This window comes from Halichoerus grypus, chromosome X, assembly GCF_964656455.1.
Source record: "Halichoerus grypus chromosome X, mHalGry1.hap1.1, whole genome shotgun sequence".
Taxonomy (NCBI): domain Eukaryota; kingdom Metazoa; phylum Chordata; class Mammalia; order Carnivora; family Phocidae; genus Halichoerus; species Halichoerus grypus.
In genome coordinates, this window is record NC_135727.1 from 54,860,121 (window position 1) to 54,882,685 (window position 22,565).

Here is a 22,565-nt window from a genome sequence, read left to right on the forward strand (position 1 = left end):
TTTTCCCCATTGAGAATGATATTCACTGTGGGCTTTTCATAGATGGTTTTTATGATATTGAGGTATGTTCCCTATTTGCCTATACTGTGAAGAGTTTTAATCAGGAAAGGATGCTGCATTTTGTCAAATGCTTTTTCTGCATCAATTGAGAGGATCATGTGGTTCTTGTCTTTTCTTTTATTAATGTGATCTATCACATTGATTGATTTGCAGGTGTTGAACCAACTTTGAAGCCCAGGAATAAATCCCACTTGGTCGTAGTGAATAATCTTTCTAATGTACTGTTGGATCCTATTGGCTAGTATCTTGTTGAGAATTTTGGCATCCATGTTCATCAGGGATATTGGTCTCTAATTCTCCTTCTTGGTGAGGTCTTTGGTTTTGAGAACAAGGTAATGCTGGCTTCATAGAATGGGCTTGGAAGTTTTCCTTCTATTTCTATTTTTTGAAATAGCTTCATAAGAATAGGTGTTAGTTCTTTAAATGTTTGATAGAATTCTCCTGGGAAGCCATCGGGCCCTGGATTCTTGTTTCCTGGGAGATTATTGATTAATGGTTCAATTTCCTTGCTGGTTATGGGTCTGTTGAGGTTTTCTATTTCTTCCTATTTCAGTTTTGGTAGTTTATAAGTTTCCAAGAATGCTTCTATTTCTTCCAGATTGCCTAATTTGTTGGCATATATTTGCTCATAATATGTTGTTAAAATTGTTTGTATTTCCTTGGTGTTGGTCGTGATCTCTCCTCTTTCATTCATAATTTTATTAATTTGGGTCCATTCTCTTTACTTTTTGATAAGTCTGGCTAAGGGTTTATAGATCTTCTTAATTCTTTCAAAGAATCAGCTTCTAGTTTCATTGATATATTCTATTGTTTTTGGTTTCTATTTCATGGGTTTCTGCTCTAGTCTTTATTATTTCTCATCTTGTGCTTGGTTTAGGCTTTCTTTGCTGTCCTTTCTCCAGGTCCTTTAGGTTTTAAGGTAAGCTTGTGTATTTGAGACTTTTCTAGTTTCTTGGGATCAGCTTGTATTGTTATGTACTTCCCTCTTAAGACTGCTTTTGTTGCATCCCAAAAGTTTTGAACAGTTTGCTTTCATGTTCATTTGTTTCCATGAAATTTTTAAATTCTTTAATTTTCTGGTCAACCGATTCATTCTTTAGTAGGATGCTCTTTATCCTCCAAGTATTTGAGTTCCTTCTAAATTTCCTCTTGTGATTAAGTTCAGGTTTCAAAGCATTGTGGTCTGAAAATATGCATGGAATAATCCCAATCTTTTGGTACTGATTGAGACTTGATTTGTGACCTGGTATGTGATCTATTCTGGAGAACGTCCCATGTGCACTTGAGAAGAATATGTATTCCATTGCTTTAGGATGGAATACTCTATGTATCTGTGAAGTCCATCTGGTCCAGTGTGTCATTCAAACTTCTTGATCTTCTACTTAGATGATCTGTCCATTACTATGAGTGGGGTGTTAAAGTACTCTATTATTCTTATATCATTATCAATTTTGTTATTAATTTTGTTATTAAATGGTTTATATAATTGGGTGCTTCCAACTTAGGAACATAAATATTAATTTATAATTGTTAGATCCTTTTTTTGGATAGACACTTTAAGTATGATATAGTGTCCTTCTTCATCCCTCACTACAGTCTTTGTTTTAAAATCAAATTTGTCTGATATAAGGATTGCTACTCCACCTTTCTTCTTTTTTTTTTTTTTTTTTAAAGATTTTATTTATTTATTTGACAGAGAGAGACATAGTGAGAGCAGGAACACAAGCAGGGGGAGTGGGAGAGGGAGAAGCAGGCTTCCCGCGGAGCAGGGAGCCCGATGTGGGACTCGATCCCAGGACCCCGGGATCATGACCTGAGCCGAAGGCAGACGCTTAACGACTGAGCCACCCAGGAGCCCTCCACCTTTCTTCTGATGTCTGTTAGTATGATAGATTGTTCTCCATGCCCTCGCTTTCAATCTGGAATTGTCTTTGGGTCTGAAATGAGTCTCTTGTAGACAACCTATCAATGTGTTTGGTTTTTTATCCAATCTGATACCCTGTGTCTTTTGATTGGAGCATTTAGCCCATTTATATTCAAATTAACTATTTAAACATATGAATTTAGTTCCATTCTATTACCTATAAAGCCACTGTTTCTGTATATCGTCTCTTTTCCTTTCTGGTCTATGTTACTTTTGGGCTCTCTCTTCACTTAGAGGATCCCCTTTAATATTTCGTACAGGGCTGGTTTAGTGATCACAAATTCTTTTAGTTTCTGTTTGTCCTGGAAGCTCTTTATCTCTCCTTTGATCCTGATTGACAGCCTTGTTGGCTTAAGTATTCTTGGGTGAGTGTTTTTCTCATTTAGTACCCTGAATGTATCATGCCAGTCTGCTGCTAGTCTAATGTTGCTACCCTTGGAGGTTAAGGACCTCTTGTTCTGCACTGCTTTCAGGATTTTCTCTTTATGTCTGAAATTTGCAAGCTTCACTATGATATGTTGGAGCGTTGATCTATTTTTAGTGATTTTGAGTGGTGTTCTCTCTACCTACTAGATGAATGCCTATTTCCTTCCCCAGAATAGGGAAGTCCTCAGCTATAATTCACTCAAATATACCTTTTGTGCCTATTTTTCTTTCCTCTTCCTCTTGGACTGCAATAATTCTGCTATTGCTTCATTTTATGGTATCTCTGATCTCTCAAATCCTCCCCTCATGGTCCAGTAATTGTTTAACTCTCTTTTGCTCAGTTTCTGTATTCTCCATACTTTTTCTTTGTATATTGCTTATTCTTTCTTCTGCCTCATTTATCCTAGTAGTGAGGCTCCACTGTTAATTGTGTATCAGCAATACCCTTTTTTATTTCAACCTGATTAGACCTTAGTTCTTTTATTTCTCTAGAAATGTTTTCTCTAGTGTCTTGCATGCTTTTTTCAAGTCCAACTAGTATCTTTATAATCATTTTTCTGAATTCTAGCTCTGACATTTTACCTTATCCATATTTATTGAGTCTTTGGCAGTGAGTACAGCCTCTTGTTCTTTATTCTGGGAATTTTTCCTTCTGGTCATTTTGTCCAAAGAAGAATTGATGAATGAGAGGAAAAAATAGAAATAAAAAATAAAAAAATAAAAGAAAAATAAAAGTATCAACCACAACCCCACCGAAATATACACTAGGTAATTCAGAAGTGATCTGAAACCAAAAAGAAAAAAAAGGGGATAACAGAGAGAATATAATCAAACAGGTAGATAGAACAGGGTGATACACTTGGTCCTGTGTGTATTTTGGTCTGTTTGTTAGAAGACACTTGATCCAAAATTGTAAAGAATTGTGTGTGTGTGTGTGTATAAATTGAATGCAGTGAAAGGAAGCCAAAAATGAAGAATATATCTATAAAATGTAAATATGAAAATTTTAAAGGAGGCTTTAAAAAGAGTTGATAAAATAAGAAACTAGTTAAAAAAGAAAAAAGAAAAAGAAAATTTTAAACTGAAAGACTAAAAAATCATGAGAAAAACCTCAAATTATATACACTATTTTCCCCTAGTGCTGGAGTTTTTCAGTTCTCTGTGATAGGTAAACTTGATATTAGCCTGAGGTTCCTGCTGGTCTTCTGGGGAGGGTTCTGCTGTGTTGATTTTCAGGTGCCTTTGTCAGGGCAGAGTTTCACCACCCTAGGGCAGGGGCTGGGCTCAGTGTAAGCTGCTCTGTGTGGCTTTTGTTCCCTTAAGACTTTCTGCACTGCATAGGGTATGAAAATAAAAATGGTAAAATTGGTGGCGACCCCAACTTCCAGCCCTGGTGCTGAAAGATTTCAGTGTCCACTCTTCAATGAACCCTCAGGGAAAAGCAGTCAGTCACTTTTGTGTGCGTCAAACTCTTCAGACTCCTGCGGTGCACACCCATGCTTCTCCTCCCAGGAGAAGGAGGAGGGTTGCTGAGTTTCTGGAGCTTGCAGGATCCTTGCTCAGAGAGTGGTCCACTGATTGTGCCACAGTTCAAATTTTATGGCAGACCATGCTGAAAGCCCACTCTGGGGCTTGCTGATTGTAGCCAGGCTCCCTGCTCCAATGCTTGGGAACTCTGCCAACTCAGGCACCCCCTTTCTGTCTGTGACCCCAGGGATCCTTAGACCACATTGTCCCACCTAGGATTCTGCCATGCCTTGTCACCTGAGGACCTTTCAGTCAAGGACATCCCTCATGTGGGCAGACTTCTAAAAGTTCTGATTTTGCACTCCATGTCTATATCACTTTCCAGTAGCTGGCTTACGGAGGCTCGCTCCCCACTCTGATTATCTTCTGATATATCCTCTCAGATTCACTTCTCCGCACCTTCTACCTTGCAAAAAGTAGTCGCTTTTCTATTTGTAGAATTCCAGCAATTCTTTTCTTAGTTCTTAGGTTGAATTCACAGGTGTTCAAAATTATTTGATATATATCTAGTGGAGTTCAAGTGACCAGCTGAAATGAGGCTCCCTACACTTCTGCCACCTTCCCTCCTTCCCCTAAGGTTTGTTGTTTTGAATCTCAGCTGCCAGTCAGAGATAAAATGCAGGATAACTGTAGCACTGGGTGTGCTGATGGCCAGGCACAGATGGGTTGAGGGCAGGGATCTCATGAAAGCCTGGGACATAGAAGAGAAGACTGGTCACTTTTCTGTGAGGGCCTCCTGAACAGCAGATGCCTTGAGTTCCCCTCCCCAGGGACAAGAGGGTGGGGTGACACAATTTTCCACTCTCCTCCCAAGGCCCACCAACAGAGTTAGACTTCAGAGAGAAACAGAGTGCCTCCACTAGAGGCTGGAGTCACTTACACCAAACCCTGCCCTCCAGCACTCCGGAAGGAACATCTTTATTAGGGCAGGTCTGACTTCAAACCAACATAGCAGGTCTCTCTCTCAGAGTACCAACACAGGCCCTCCACATACATCAAGGTTAGTGATCCAAAAGTACTCCAAAGTGTCAGTTCTAGTGGAAGTAGGACAGGATTCTTTTTCTTTTTTAAAAAAAAAATATTATTTTTATTTTTTTAAATTTGTGCTTATTTTAATTTTAATATATTTTTATTTTATTTTCTATATTTTTAATTATTTCTTCTTCCTTTGGCATCAGGCTTATACTTTTTTGTTCATTTGTTCCCTTGTTTGTTTGTTTTTCTGATTTTCTGGATCAGGCTTTTTTTTTTCTCTTTCTTTTTTCCTTCTTTCTTTCTTCTTTGGAATCAGGCTTATACTTTTCTTGTTTGTTCATTTGCTTTCTTGTGCCTTTTTCTTTTCTTGGATTAGGTTTTTAAATTTTTTTTAATCAGCCTTATCTTAACAAACAAATCAAACCACACTTAATTAAAGGTCCAAACACTCCCTACTGCAAGCACAGAGGAATTCTGCAGAGGACTGACCTGTGGGAAAGAATAGCCAAAACACAACAGCAGCCTGCACACAGCATACACCAGAAACACTTCCTAAAGGAGCCAGACCGTGGACAGTGTAGGACCTCTTCTTAATAAAGTATTAGTCTCAGGACCAGGAAACATAACAAGCTGTCATAACATGCAAAAGACAGAAACCTAGATATAATGATAAGATGGAGGAATTCTCCCCAAAAGAAAGATCAAGAAGAAATCACAGCAAGGGATTTGCTCAAAAAAGATAAAAGCAATATATTTGAACAAGAATTTAGAACAACAGTTATAAAAATACAAGCTGGGCTTGAAAAAAGCATAGAAGACACCAAAGAAACCCTTGCTGCAGAGATAAAAGAGTAAAAATTAGTCAGGTCAAAATAAAAAAAAAAATGCTATAACTGAGATGTAAAATCAATGGATGTAATCACAATGAGAATGGAAGAAGCAGAGAATGAATAGGTGAAATAAAAGATAAAATTATAAAAAATAATTAAGCTGGAAAGAAGAGGGAAAGAAAACTATTAGATCATGAGTATAGACTTAGGGAACTTAGCAATTCTAGAAAGCACAATAATATCCATATCGCAGGAGTCCTAGAAGAAGAGCAGGAAAAAGGTGCAGAAGGTCAATTTGAACAAATTATAGCTAAGAACTTCCCTAATCTGGGGAGGAAACAGGCTTTCATGTCCAAGAGGCATAGAGAAATGCCCTCAAAATCAACAAAAACAGGTCAACAACAAGACATATTATAATGAAACTTGCAAAATACAAAGAAAAAGAGAGAATCTTGAGAGCAGTTAGGGACAAAAGATCCTTAACCTACAAGGGTAGACACATTAGATTAGCAGCAGACCTGTGCACAGAAACATAACAGGCCAGAAGAAAGTGGCATATATTCAACGTCCTGAATGGGAAAAACATACAGACAAGAATACTATATCCAGCAAGGCTGTCATTCAGAAGAGGAGAGTTAGAGTTTCCAAGACAATCAAAGAGTAAAGGAGTTTTTGAACACTAAATTAGCTAAGCAAGAAATATTAAAGGAGACTCTGAGCAGAGAGACCAAAAACAACAAAGACTAGAAAGGATGAGACAATCTATAAGAACAGCGACTTTACAGGTAACACAATGGCACTAAATTCATATCTTTCAATAATTACTCTGAATGAAGATGGACTCAATGTTCCAGTCAAAAGACATAGGGTATCAGAATGGATAAAAAATCAAGACCTATTGATATGTGCCTACAAGAGAGTCATTTTAAACCCAAAGACACCTCCAGATTGAAAATGAGGGGGTGGAGAGCCATTTATGCTAATGGACACAAAAAGAAAGGTGGAGTAGCAATACTTATATCACACAAACTAGATTTTAAACCAAAGACTGTAATAAGAGATGAAAAAGAGCACTATATCACAACAAAGGGGTCTATCCAACAAGAAGATCTAACAATTGTAAATATTTATGCCTCCAACTTGGGGTCAGCCACATATATAAAACAATTAATTATAAACTTAAAGAAGCTCATTGCTAATACAATAATAGTATGGGATTTCAACACCCCACTCACAGCAATAGATAGATCATCTAAGCAGTTCAACAAGGAAACAAAGGCTGTGAATGACACACTGGACCAGATGGACTTAACAGATATATTCAGAACATTTCATCCTAAAGCAGCAAATAGACATTCTCTTCAAGTGCACACAGAACATTCTCCAGAATAGATCACATAGTAGGTCACTAATCAGGCCTCAACTGGTACAAAAAGAATGAGATCATACCATGCATATTTTCAGATCACAATGCTATGAAATTTGAATTGAATAACAAGAAAAAAATTGGAAAGACCACAAATACATGGAGGTAAAAGATCATCCACCTAAAGAATGAATGGGTTAACCAGAAATTAAAGAAGAATTTAAAAAATACACGGATGCAAATGAAAATGAAAACACTACAGCACAAAACCTTTGGGAAGAAGCAAAGGCAGTCCTAAGAGGGAAGTATATAGCAATACAGGCCTTCCTCAAGAAGCAAGAAAAGTCTCAATCACACCCTAACCTTACACCTAAATGGAGCTAGAAAAGGAACAGCAAATAAAGGTTAAAGCCAGCAGAAAAAGGGAAATAATTAAGATCAGAGCAGAAATAAATGATCTAGAAATAAAAAAAAAAAACAGTGAAACAGATCGATGAAACTAGGAGCTGGTTCTTTGAAAAGATTAACAAAATAGATAAACCCCTAGCCAGACTTACAAAAAAAGAAAAGAGTAAGGACCCAAATAATTAAAATCATGAATGAGAGAGGAGATATCACAACCAACATTGCAGAAATACAAACAATTATAAGAGAATATTATGAGCAATTATATTCCAACAAATTGGGCAATTTGGAGGAAATGGATAAATTTCTAGAAACATATAAACTACCTTAACTGAAACAGGGAGAAACAGAAAAGCCAGACTTACAAAAAAAGAAACTGAGGAAGACACAAAGAAATGGAAAAACATTCCATGCTCATGGACTAGAAGAACAAATATTGTTAAATTGCCTATATTACCCACAGCAATCTACACATTCAATACAATCCCTATCAAAATAACACCAGTATTTTTCACAGAGCTAAAATCCTAAAATCTGGATGGAACCAGAAAAGACCCTGAATAGCCAAAGGAATGTTGAAAAAGAAAAGTAAAGTGGAAGGCCTCACAATCCCAGACTTCAAGCTGTATCAGAAAGCTGTAATCATCAAGAAAGTATGGTACTGGCACAAAAACAGACGTATAGAATAATGGAACAGAATAGAGAACCCAGAAATGGACCTACAATTATATGGTCAACGAGTCTTCAACATAACAGGAAAAAATATCCAATGGAAAAAAGACAATCTCTTCAACATATGGTGTTGGGCAAACTGGAGAAGAATGAAACTGGACCACTTTCTTACACCACACATAAAAATAAATTCAAAATGAATGAAAGAACTACATGTAAGACAGGAAACCATCAAAATCCTAGAAAAGAAAACAAGCAGTAATCTCTTTGACTTTGGCCACAGGAACTTCTTACTAGATAGGTCTCTGGAGTCAAGGGAAACAAAAGCAAAAATAAACTATTGGGACCTTGTGAAGATAAAAAGCCTCTGAAGTGTGAAAGAAACAATCAACAAAACTAAAAGGCAATTGATGGAATGGGAGAAGATATTTACAAATGACATATCAGAAAACGGGCTAGTATCCAGAATCTATAAAGAACACATCAAAATCAACACCCCCAAATTAAATAATCCAGTTAAGAAATGGGCAAAAGATATGCATAGACATTTATCAAAAGAAGACATATATGACTAACAGGCACATTGAAATACTCAACATCACTTACCATCAGGGAGATACAAATCAAAACCACAAAGAGATACCACCTCACACCAGTCAAAATGGCTAAAATTAACAACCCAGAAAACAACAGATATTGGTGAGGATGTGGAGAAAGGGGAACACTTTTGCACAGTTGGTGGGAATGCAAACTGTATAGCCACACTGGAAAACAGTATGGAGGTTCCTCAAAAAGTTAAAAATAGAACTATCCTATGACCCAGCAATTGCACTACTAGGTATTTATCCAAAGGATACGGAAGTGCTGATTCAAAGGGGCACATATGCTCTAATGTTTATAGCAGCATTATCAATAGTAGCCGCCAAGTTATGGAAAGAGCCCAAATGTCCACTGACTGATGAATGGATAAAGAAAAAATGGTATACACACACACACACACACACACACACACACACACACACACAATGGCATATTACTCAGCCTTCAAAAAGAGTGAAATCTTGCTATTTGCAATGACATGAATGGAACTAGTGTGCTAAGTGAAATAAGTCAGAGAAAGACAAATACCATATGATTTCACTCATATGTGGAACTTAAGAAACAAAACAGATGCACATAGGGGAAGGGAAGAAAAAAATAAAATAAGAGCAGAGAGGGAGGCAAACCATAAAAGACTCTTAACTATAGAGAACAAACTGAGAGTTACTGGAAGGGAGGTAAGTGGGAGAATGGGCTAAATGGGTGATGGACATTAAAGAGGGCACTTGTTGTGATATGCACTGGGTGTTATACGTAAGTAATGAATCACTAAATTCTACTCCCGGAACCAATTTTACACTCTATTTTAACTAACTTGAATTAAAAAAAAAAAAAATCTTGGATTCAAGACACAAATCTATGTTGCAATATAACAGAGTATTATGTTGGAATTTCAGTAAAGTTTAAATTACAACATAAAAACCTCATGTGGAAGATGTATCTAGTTTTGAAGATAGTAAGTTACTTAAAATATGTAATTTTGCCTTATAAAATTTAGGTTTCACTAAAAAAAATTGGTTAATGAGTTAACAAATCTTTAATTTGTTCAAAAAGTCACCATTGGGGTGCCTGGGTGTTTGACTCAGTTAAGCGACTGCCTTTGGCTCAGATCATGATCCCAGAGTCCTGGGATCGAGCCCTGTGTCGGGCTCCTTGCTCAGCAGGGGAGTCTGCTTCTCCCTCTGCCCCTGCTCGTGTTCTCTCTCTCTCTCTCTCACTCTCTTTCTCAAATAAATAAAATCTTTTTTAAAGAGTCACCATTTTTGCTACTTGCACTTTTTTTTTTTGGTATTTAATATCTAAATTTATAACCAAAATTACCTGTAGCACTTTGGAACATTTCAGCCTATATGATCATTACACATCTAATTTTGTGTTATTTGCATAATCCCTTTTACTATGGTAAAAGACAGTATGGTGGAGTAAAAAGCATTCTGGTCAGAGACCTAAATTTTATTCCTTATTGTCATTAACTAGCTTTTGTGACCTTGACTGAACAAGTTACTTCAAAAGGAATGGAACCTTCTGGTAAACAACAAATCTTAAGTAGGTGTAATTGATCACAGTTCACACTTATACAGTATTTGTGTTTTATTAAGTTACTTCAGAAGAAGTGCAAATTATGTACAATCCCAAAAATATCCTGAAGGATGACCTTCTTAAGTTAAAAAAAAAAGAAGGAAAGAAAGAAAGAAAGAAAGAAAGAAAGAAAGAAAGAAAGAAAGAAAGAAAGAAAGAAAGAAAGAAAGAAAAGAAAACGTGAATAAACTAGAGGTTCAAGGATACCATATAATGTCTATGAACAAGCATTTCACTCTTTTAGTGGCTCTTTCTCTATTTGGAGGCACTTATAAGAACAGAAGAGAAATCCTAACAGTAAATAAAGTGTATTTTTTTTTTTAAAGATTTTATTTATTTTTATTTGAGAGAGAGAGAATGAGAGAGAGCGAGTACATGAGAGGGGGGAGGGTCAGAGGGAGAAGCAGACTCCCCGCCGAGCAGGGAGCCCGATGCGGGACTCGATCCAGGGACTCCAGGATCATGACCTGAGCCGAAGGCAGTCGCTTAACCAACTGAGCCACCCAGGCGCCCAATAAAGTGTATTTTCATCAAAACATTACTAGTATGAGTAATCTCAGCATATTGCTAGTTATATCAAGCCTGAGTATCTCATCACAATTTGCATTTTTATAGAGAAATGTTAAACCTAACCTAGATTTCGTATCTAAGAAATACTTCCTTTTTCTTTCTTCCTTTATTAAAAATTTCAAACTGCATATTCCCAGGATAGTTATCTATTACCTTTGTCCCAATCTATATAGTATATTGAAAAGCTCATGGAATTTAAAGTTAGTGCTAACTAACATGATGACCTTAAGCAGGCCATTTAGCTAATTCTGGACAAGTTTGATTCTTCACTTGGAAAAGGAAAAATGGAAAAAAAAGAAAGAGAAAGGGGATAAAATGTCTGCTCTATATAACACAGGTTTGTTTGGAGTGTTAGATTATTATACGTGAAGTTTTTTGCCAAGTACAAGTCCACAAACAAATATCAGTTTTATGTAAAACTGTGGTATTAAGGAAACTTTAAAATAGGGATAGTGTTTGTCTTTTATATTCAGTGGCACTTGGGCAGACTATGTGTCATCCTTTATACTTTTGTTTACTAATTATCTCATGAGATTCATTAAAGAACCTAAACAGCATTTGCCTCTCTGACAACCAAAGATATTTTTGTAATACCTTCTAATAATCTAGTTCTTCCAAGGGAAAACAAAGTGTGATCTCCCAGTGGGCAAAACTATTCACCCCCCCTTGGTTGGCTACTATTATAAAAATCTCTTATGGAAATGCTTGAATGTAATTCAGATAAAATGAGAAACCTGAAACCTCCCCAAGTTCTGGGTTTCAAGCATGGCCAGAACTTAGCCAGAGCAATACATTTTAGTTTATTATTTAATTTTCTATATCTAAGCCAATTCACAGTCTTAATAGATTTTCCTTTTTCTCTCCCAAATACTCTCCTGCCAGACCTATTCTCTCAAATATTTTTATCTTCACAGAGAAAGAAAACAGGAACATGGCTTTGGTTTCTGAGCCTATTTTAGATTAGAATCAAATCCTTATTTAAAAGGGCTTATCAGATTTATCCATCCTACTACTCCTCTCTTGTTCCAAATGATCACATCCTTATTTCTTAGTCCACTATGACAATTGTATCATTGTATATTTATCTTATCATATGTGTTAAATTACTAAGGACAGGGATATTATCCTAATTGTGTCTAATGAGATTCAATGAGTGCTCATCAAAAATTTCTCACACAAATTCAAAGTTTCTAAAAGATTAAATATAATAACTACATTGTTAATATTTCTTTTGATATATATACCCTTAATCATATTTGGACCTAAAATTTTAGTACACACACTGGCTGATGTTATGAATATTATTCCAGGTATCATAAGAACAATGATGTAATGCTGCTTCTGACAAGAGGTAATGTGATCTTAAGGGAAAAAAAAAGATTGGTCTGTGTCTCTTTCCTTGTATGTCAAAATGGTATAGTACCTGTTTCACAGGACTTTTGTGAGATTTAGATGAGATAAAATTTGTAATGCTTTAAAATGCAATGAAAACAATTTTTAAAATGATAATGTAATCATTCACATAGTTACAACAGTGTGGTAGTGCCTGTCATAGTTACTGAGAAATGCTACTTCAGGTAATTTCTTTAGGTTTAAAGCAAAGACTCATGATAAATTTACTTTGTTTTTTTTAATTAATTGTTTGGTTTTTCTTCAGAAACTCAAGTTGTTTCAGTTACCATCAAAGCATGTTCCTTGGTGATTTATTTAGTTGCTATCATTAGTGAATGAAATAAGGAAAATATAAAGCATAATGATATTTTCTTCTTTTTTTAATTAATAGACTTTATTATTTATTAATTTATTTTTAGAGAGGGAGAGAGGGGGTAGGGGCAGAGGGAGAAGGAGAGAATCTTGAACAGGCTCCATGCTCAGGACAGAGCCTGACACGGGCCTCAATCTCACAACCCTGATACCATGACCTGAGCAGAAATCAAGAGTTGGGAGACTTAATCAGCTGAGCCACCCAGGCACCCCAAATCTTGCTTTTTTGTTTTTGTTTTTTGAGAAGTGTTGGGTTTACAGAAAAATTGACCAGAACATACTGGATCATTTTTCATTCCCACCAGCAACAAACGAGAGTTCCTTTTGCTCCATGTTCTTGGCAGCATTTGTATGGTCAGTGTTTGGGATTTTAGGTGACCTAATATATGTGTAGTAGTATATTACTGCTTTAATTTGTATTTCCCTGATAACATAAACATATGATGTGGAACATCTTTCCATATGCTTATTTGTCATCTTTATATCTTTTTTTTTTTTTTTTGGCAAGGTATCTGTTGAAATACTTTGCCCATTTGTAAATTGGGTTGTTTGTTTTCACATTTTCGAAGGAAATATTACACATTATGTTCTCAGAGTGTCTTCTATTTCTTTGAATGATAGTGTTTACTTGAGTTGTCAATCTTCGCCTTGGAACCCAATCTTAACCTGGAATTCTAATCTTTTAATAATATAATCAACTCAATTCTTCAGTGATACTATCATTCATTTTTGTCATCCTTTCATATTATTGGCAATTATAAGTACTTCAACATTTGATGTACATTATATGGCATTATCTACTGGCTAATTGTGCTCAACTTTCACTGATATCTCCTTAAGATCTTTATTTAAATTACATGACTTATGATTAAAATTTTATACAGTATTTTTCTCTATTTAATATTTCCAATATTTAAACAATCTTATTCTATTAAGAAGTATTCTTATTACCTCAAACAAGAAAACAGAGGACTGATTTAGTTATCTAGCTAGAATTGATTACTCTAATTCACAGAATTTTAATATTTTTAGCATTTGTAACACTTGTTAGTTTAGGTCAAGAAATTATCTCATATTTTTCTTCCAGTTGTTATGACCCAAACATGATCTTTTTACATTGTATTCAATTTATGCATTTTTGAGTTTTTTACTTTTTTTTTAAATGTAAGCTCTACCCAATGTGGGGTTTGAACTCATGACCCTGAAATCAAGAGTCACATGGTGTAAGGACTGAGCTAGCTAGGCTCCCCTAATTTTTGAGTTTTAATGTTATTGTAAATTGACTCAATTTGTTCTCATTCTGTCTTAAGGCATGAACTCAGAGAACTGATATTTTTACTTTCTATAGAGTGAGTTTTTTATCTCCTCTTTGAAAATAGAATTTGAAGAGATCTGTTATTTTTCACCTGTTTTTGTTTTGTTTTTCATATTTCTTTCTTTTTTGTGTATTTTGGAATTTCCCCCTCAAAAAAAAAAAAAAAAGATATATGATATTTGGCTGCTATACTTACCTCCTCAGGCAGATGGAAACAGTCTATGCTTAACATTATTAAATGTTAAGGATAAAAAAAAGAAAAATCCAAGGCAACTTTGACAGATACCCAAGTTTATTTAGCACTTACAAAAAACACTTTAATCCAACTGGCCATTTAGTTCATTGGAATCCTCAAGTTGCCCTCAGAGAAGTTCTGCTGTTGCTATTAAAGTATCAGACCAGCATATAGTACATCATTAGTTTTTGATGTAATGTTCAACAATTCATTAGTTGCGTATAACACCCAGTGCTCATCACCACATGTGTCCTCCTTAATACTATATGCTGGCTAACTGAACATAATAAAGTAATAAAAAGATATATTAAGTACCTAAAATAAATAAATAAGTAAAAAATAAAGTATCAGGCCTTAGAAAAGATTAATAGTTTCATTGGGAAGGCAGTGGGTTCTGAAGCCCAACGGCACAATTAAGACGTGAATTGCAGCTTTGAAGTGACAATTTTTTCAGTTGTTTTTCTAAATCTGCTGGAACCACACTGTGCCTCCTAACAAACAGTTTAAATGCTTACACTTGACTGTTTTCAATAACAGTTTTCAATGTTTGTTTGTTTTAATTTGATACTGGTTCCATACCAAGATGAACTGTACATAAACAAATGGAATTATGAAGGTTTCCTAGAATGATTATTAATGAAAAGTTCACTTAGACTAAATTATTATTCTGCTGTAGTCTCAGATAAAAGTCTAAGTGTGAAGGAAGTAGTTAGCACAGTGTCTAATTTACCATTTGTTCCTTCCTTAAGGGGAGCTTTGAGAGATAGATAGCAGATATAAAATAAACTCTACCAAGTCTTCTTTGCTATTACTGTTGTCCTTAAAAATATCAGACACTACCTGAAACTAATATTACACTGCATGTTACCCAACTGGAATTGAAATAAAAATGTGAAACAAACAAATAAAAAAAAGTACTACTTTGCCCTAGAGGCTTTGGTTATGAAGATGTTTTATAGACTAAAAATTTAAAAAGGTTAGCAAATGGTTTAGATCCATTCACTGATGTAAGATGTAAAATAGCTGAATAAGGAGATTAAAAATCAATTCCTGACCTTATGAGGGCAACTTGCATTTTCTTCACAGACCAAATCTTTTTGCTCTCAGAATATCAGATTTGGACAATTGAGTAGGCCTATTACATTATATACTTTATTACTTCCTGAAGTTGGAAATTGGCTGCAAGTGCTGAATACAGATGGAATCTGGCATTCATTCTAAACTCGTATGTCAAGCATAAATTATTAAAATAGATTTACAGAAAAAAATCAGACACTCAAAAGAAAATAAAAATAATGTCTTCAAATTAGGTAAATGAAAATGTATCTGAAGTCTGAACAATTAATTGATATGTTCATGTTCAACATTTCACAAACTAATATCACCAACGATCTATGTTATATTAAACTGCTCAGAATTTCTGGATCTCTTTGAAAAATTTTAAAAATATTGGTAAACTGTTGACATTCTGTGGCCAATGGTTTTCTTTTTAAAATGTTATAAATGTATGCATATAATGCTTGTAAAATAAATTTGACTATACAATGACCAAACAACTGGTTTTTCTTCTGAACTAGTTTCAACTGATCTAGTTATACCAAAGGTTGAAATCAATTTAATACCCAAAAGCAATAATTCATATCATTTTAATTTTTAAAAAATTCAGTCCTTTGCAAAACAGCTGTTACCTTTGCTTACTTCATCATTTTCATGTTGTTTACCAGACTAAGAATTAGCCTTTTGTTGCTCAGTGTGGTTTGCAGGGGGCAGCAGCATCTATATCCCCAGTAAACATGTTAGAAATGCAGAATTTCAGGTCCTACCTAGACTCTACTGAATCAGAATCTGCATTTTAACAAGATTTCCAGATGACTGGTATGCACATTAAAGTTTGAGACACACAGGAATAGAATGTAACTTCCTAGAAACTGGAGTTTGAAATAACAAGTCATTTAATTACAAATTGTGTATTTGGCTCTATTTCTTTCTAAAGTGCTTTGATTATTTTATAGCTAACCAGCTATTGTTTTCAGCAGTGACCTTATATTCCCATATTTATTTACTCTTGTACACAATTCTAAGGCATTCAGAAGCCATATGATATTTAATGGATTCAAATTCCCTTCCTCAAATAATCCTGCTTTGCACTCTCACATTATATAATGGCTAGCTTAATTGAAACTGCTTTATACCGAAGATTTTCTTAAAAGAGAGTTCGTGGGCTAAGAAATGTTGCAAGACAAGGGATGCTATAAGAACTGTGGTGCCTGACTGAAGGCTAAAATATCAGCGTTAAACTGAGCAATTTTTTTTCCTGATGTAAAGAGAAAGACAATGGAAATCTTGCCTGATGACCATAAAGCAAGCTCCCATGTAAAAGTTTCATCCTGCTAGTTTGTGTGTGTTGGTGTGTGTTTATTACCCATTGTTAAGCCTCTCTTTTAAAATTTTAATGTATTCACATGTTCTTGAGGTTTCATGATCCAAGTAAAACTAGCAAAAAAAACTAGTAAATAACAGTTAAGATATTCTAAATATATAATATTAGAAGTGAGAGAGAGAAGCCGACCTAGGCAGTTTCAAAAAGGTTGCATGTTTCACACTAAACTAAAAAACAGTCCCTAGCCTTCCCTCTGCCACAAAGTAAAATAAATCAGTCTAAGTTTATTCAGGGAAGAAATCAAAACTTAGCTTTGGCATATTTTGCCAGACTACCTTTACCTGACCTTTATTCCCTAACGTACAGACATATACCCCAGCATGGGCAATAAAATCATGCAGCAAGCAGACCAAAGTTAAAATCTTTCCCAAATTATATATAAACCTTCAGAAAATGTACTTCTAAGTCTTTAGGTAAATATGAATTTATAAAAATAAAACTATCCTTTGAGGAATGTATATTGCTTGGCATTTTAAGTAAATGGGTTTTCACGTCATTCTTAAAGAGTTGAAGTATTTATATAATTTAATGCCTTGATACTTTATTTATTTAGCCTTCATGTCAAAACTTCATTTTGCATGTTTTATAACATAATATGCACAATAAAGACATTTTTAATAATCTAAATTCAAAAGAAAATGTGTTTCTCAGAGTCCATAGTCACGCAGCCACCCCATCCCTCCCACCCCCCACCACTCCAGCAACCCTCAGTTTGTTTCCTGAGATTAAGAATTCCTCATGAGAAACAAACTGAGTGTTCTAGAGGGGAGGGGGTGGGGGGATGGATTAGTCTCATGATGGGTATTAAAGAGGGCACGTACTGAATGGAGCACTGGGTGTTATACACAAACAATGAATCATGGAACACTACATCAAAAACTAATGATGTAATGTATGGTGATTAACATAACATAATAAAAAATAAAAGAAAATGTGGAAAACATAATATTTTCCATATCTGAATCAAATTGGGAAATTTTTGAGCTTAATAAAGCCAAAGAAATAAACAAGTCTTGGATATATTTAACTTTCTGATAAGGTAGAAAACTATTATTGCATTCAAGCACATCAGGGAACAGGTAAGATTGTGGAGTACATTAATTAATGCTATCACCCAATGCCTTACATGAACTCCTATACCCTTAGTTTACTTACTGTAAAATGAAGGGGTTGGACCAAATGATCTTTCTGGTCCCCTTTACTTCCAGAGTTTATAAAACCTGGACCATACTTGGCATATTGCAATGTACCACCTGGCACTCAATGTATGTTGAATTTAATTTGATGTCACTATATATTACTTTGCTATTTTTGTTGTTCATTGGTTTTGCCCAATCAGAATGTAAGCTTCTCAAAGCAGGTACTACTTTAAATTCTTTAATGATCACCCTTCATAGTCCAACCCTCACTCTAAAGAAATATAATACTGGGCAAGCAATACTTTTTTAGTTATTAATAGTTAATGGATCAATGCAGTAAAATTGGTAATACCTACAGTACCACGGGGCAAAGAAAGAATGTTTTATATGACTATTGATTTTTGTAAAACATCATATTTTTTTTCATTGGAAATGGACTTGAAATAATTTACCTTTTCTTCATTTTACTTTTGGGAAAATTTTACTCCAGGGAAATTAAGTTAGCTGCCCAAGATCACTCTCTAGATACAAATAAAATATAAATCATAAAATACCCTGTGTTCACACAATTTAAATAAAACTTTTGCTCACACTTTCTATACTAAAAACCATGGGATAAAGTTTAGAAGCCTGAAGACAACAATGATTTGCATATTGGAAGCTTAATGTCCTTTCGCTTGGTATGATCCAAACCTATACACAGTTAATTCCCAAAGATGTTGCTTCACAGATGGCATGTCAGAAGAAAACCAATACTTAAAAATCATTGAAAAATATTCCCTAAAATTACTCTTATATAAAAAATATAGATTTCTAAAAACTGAATTAAGATATAACACAAAATATTTGTCATATTAAGTAAACTTAAACTTTATGGAGTATCATTATGATATGCCATAATTTGAATTCTTCCTATAAATAAAATAGAGGAAGTTTATGTGTCTCTGTGTTGTGTAGTGTTAAATTTCAATAGTCTTACTATTTTTACCATATAATTCTTACAGGGTTAGTGCACATAGACTCTAAATAAGAGGAGAATATGACATAAGTAGCCCATTAATTGATAAACTCATTTAAATATACTTGAACATACTTGTCTTTAAGATCTTTATTTTTTAATACAAGAAGCATTTTTTGTTGTTTTTTACATTCAAAACTTTGAGAAAATATACTCAAAGAAATGAAAGGCAAGATGAGATGCTGGGAAAAGTCCAAGTTTGGAGACTGAAAACCAACAATCCTGTATACGCTTCCCCTCTTACCATCTGGAAAGCCTATTTGATTTCTGACCTTCAGTTTTCCCACTGAAAAAAAAAATAGGTATAACCATTCCTTCTTTTTCTACTCAAAATTTTTTGACACTACATTAACATATATACTTTCAAAATGATATAAATATAAAAATGCTATAAATATAGGATACTGTACAAACTAAAGGTACTAGACTAGGAGAATGAATTGAAACAAAAGTGTGGTAGAAATCTTAATGCTTTATTTTCATTTCATATGATAACAATAAATGAATTGTAAAATCAGTACAAATCTCAACCTGTATTCTAATCACTTAAAGATTTTTAAAAAGAAATTAATTTTTATATAGTTTAATTAAAATTCATCAGCAAATTACTTTTATTACTGTCATGCTAGAATGTATATTATATTAATTAAAATAGTTTTTATTTTTTTTTAAAGATTTTATTTATTTATTTGACAGAGAGAGACACAGCGAGAGAGGGAACACAAGCAGGGGGAGTGGGAGAGGGAGAAGTAGGCTCCCCGATGCGGGGCTCCATCCCAGGACCCTGGGATCATGACCTGAGCCGAAGGCAGACTCTTAACGACTGAGCCACCCAGGCGTCCCTTAAGTCAGTGTTTTACTTGGTAAACATGTCTGAGACCATGCATCCCTGGCTGCTAAGCACCATGGCGGACAGGGCTAGAAAGGTAACAGTTTTATTTTGAGCAGGGGGCAAATACAAGGCAGCACTTTACAGCTACATTGTAACTAGATCCTGCATTAAAATAATTTTTATTAAAGAGAGAAAAATTATCTTGGAGGATTTAGTCTCTTGTTTCTTTCCCTTTCCTTTTTTTTTTGTCTTCCCAAATGTACACATTTGAGTTGAGAAGATTAGGTAGAAAAAAAAAAAAATCATTCTTTCAGATCTGGGCTGGAAATGACAACTATAACCATCATCACTCTTACTTTCAAAATCTATTATACTGATTTGATGCTTAACACATTAAAGACAATTAAAAGGACACTTTAACTCCTTATTAGTTGAGGATTTTTAAAGTGCAAAAGATAACAGAAGCATTTATGATTTCTGCCAAGTCACTCTTCTAATTCGAAAATTGTGATTGGAAAACTTTATCCAATTTTTTTACTGTTTGATAATGAGAATGCAGTCTTTCCACAGATGTCACCAAATCTCAAAAGATACTTTTCACCCTAAAATAGCTTTCTCCATGTAATAAACCTGTACTTTACAGTTAGTGTTGCACAGGGTGTAAATCTTAAGGGACCATGGCATATAGGTCATTTGATGTTTTCTCCTAAAAAAAGATAACCACATTTTAGGGATGATGCCTTCATGATAAACTTCTATTGAAAAATAACACCATTTCAGATAGGATTAGATTAATGTGAACATCATAAGCTAGTCTGGAGTATCAAGGCATCTTACCTAGTTTTCTTCATTCTGGATACTGAATGATCAATAACATCTTCAGATAATAGAACTCTGCTCAGAAAATGACATGTAATTTGGAATATTATAATATAAAGTCAATCCAATTAAATGTAGTTATATGTTTTTATTTTTCCCAAAAGTAGAAGTTAAATATGTCATTGATGAAAGAATGAATCTATTCTTACAGCATACTCTTTCTTCCCTCCCCAATTCCCAGTAAAGAAAGGTTCAGCCAACCCTACTACATGTGGAAATATGGACGATCTAAGAATTGTCCCTTTTCCACACACAAAAATAACTCTAAGAATGTAGTAAAAAAAAACAAAAACAAAACAAAAAACAAGGGTTCTTTTGCCTCTGAAGATTGACATGGTAGCTGTATATGTTGGTATGAACATGATTTGACAAAGGCCTTAAAATCCTGTGTGTCTGTGTTTGGGGGGGTTGTCTAAGGGGAACACCCTATCAAAATATATAAATTTGAGCCACAAGGCAAAAAGGAGAGGGAAATAAAAATATGAAAGAAACATTTACTGAAAACATAAAAGAACGGGAAGAGAACACACCAGAAAGGATGGGATGCAGAGAAACAATTTCAGGAGAGTGTAGTGAGAAATTCAGAAAATTTGGATTCCCCAATGTACAATATTTGAATCCCTAGTTATAACCAAAGGAAAACAGATATTTTCAGGCATAAGAAAAAATATAACAAATCTAAGGAATTCCATCATAAATATTGTTTGAAATAAAATAGCAAAAAACACACAGATAGCAAGAAATCTTGCTGAGGAAAATTTCATAAATCTCTGAGTTTGAGGAAGATGTTCCTTGTTTTTTTTAACTTCTTTGAGGTCACTGAAGGGGAAGAGAGTGCAAGGTAGCTAGTGGGAAGGAGGAGGTAAAATGAGGATGAGTGGAGAAATAACTTAGGTAGATAACGTAGAGAAGAAGCAGGGAGGGAAGGCAGAGAAGCAGAGGAAAAAGAATAGAAATAGAGGTGTTTGTTGGGCCTAAAGGGGGGAAAAAAGCCAAGATTAAGGGACTCATTGTGGGTAGAGAGAAAGCTGAAATGGGAAGGGTGGGAGAGATGATGCAGAGCAATATATGAAAAATGGAGTGCAATGAAGATAAGTGTGCTTGCAAGTGGTTTAAGAAGTTTACTTTCATGGTGGAAGATGGAGAACTTGGATGCCTGGGAGAGGAAGATGAGATGAGTATCAAGATATAGTGGATAGATGATTATGACTAAAGATAAATTTTCTTCCCCAAATTAGCATTCCTTTCTTTCTTAGTTATACTGATTTACTTTAGGCCCTCTTCATTAATTCCTCTTCTTTTCTGGATGTTGCAGTATATATATTTTTTAATTTTTTATTGTTATGTTAATCCCCATACATTACATCATTAGTTTTAGATGTAGTGTTCCATGACTCATTGTTTGTGCATAACACCCAGTGCTCCATGCAGAACGTGCCCTCCTCAATACCCATCACCAGGCTAACCCATCCTCCCACCCCCCTCCCCTCTAGAACCCTCCGTTTGTTTTTCAGAGTCCATCGTCTCTCATGGTTCACCTACCCCTCCAATTTCCCCCCCTTCATTCTTCCCCTCCTGCTATCTTCTTCTTCTTTTTTCTTAACATATATTGCATTATTTGTTTCAGAGGTACAGATCTGAGATTCAACAGTCTTGCACAATTCACAGCGCTTACCAGAGGACATACCCTCCCCAGTGCAGTATATTTTTAACTTATTTGCTTCCACTTTCTTTTCCAAATGCATTAATTTATTCAAATATTCATTTAAAGACAAACAACAAAAATGTTTCTATTGTGTGCCACCTACTACCCAATTTCCTCAACCTGCTTGTTGTTTTTAACATATTTGCTTGAAAAAAACTTTAAAGATGGCCTATGTCTACAAAATACACACATACCTCTTAACTTCACAGTGGGACATCAGGCCCTCTCACCTTTCCTTACTTAGTCTTTGTGAGGCTCTTCCAGGTCTACTTCCTGGCTAGCCACTGCTTAGGAATGTCTTATTT

The 22,565-nt window shown here is 34.8% G+C and overlaps 1 protein-coding gene and 1 non-coding gene across 2 annotated transcripts in view; both read right to left on the reverse strand.

Moving 5' to 3' along the window:
* PCDH11X (protocadherin 11 X-linked) overlaps positions 1 to 22,565 on the reverse strand; it is a 586,654-nt gene that overhangs the window by 559,238 nt on the left and 4,851 nt on the right. The gene's annotated exons all lie outside the window — the stretch shown is intronic.
* LOC144380652 (small nucleolar RNA SNORA63) lies at positions 19,714 to 19,844 on the reverse strand. The gene has a single exon (XR_013444874.1). It is a non-coding gene; the product is annotated as a small nucleolar RNA SNORA63 (small nucleolar RNA).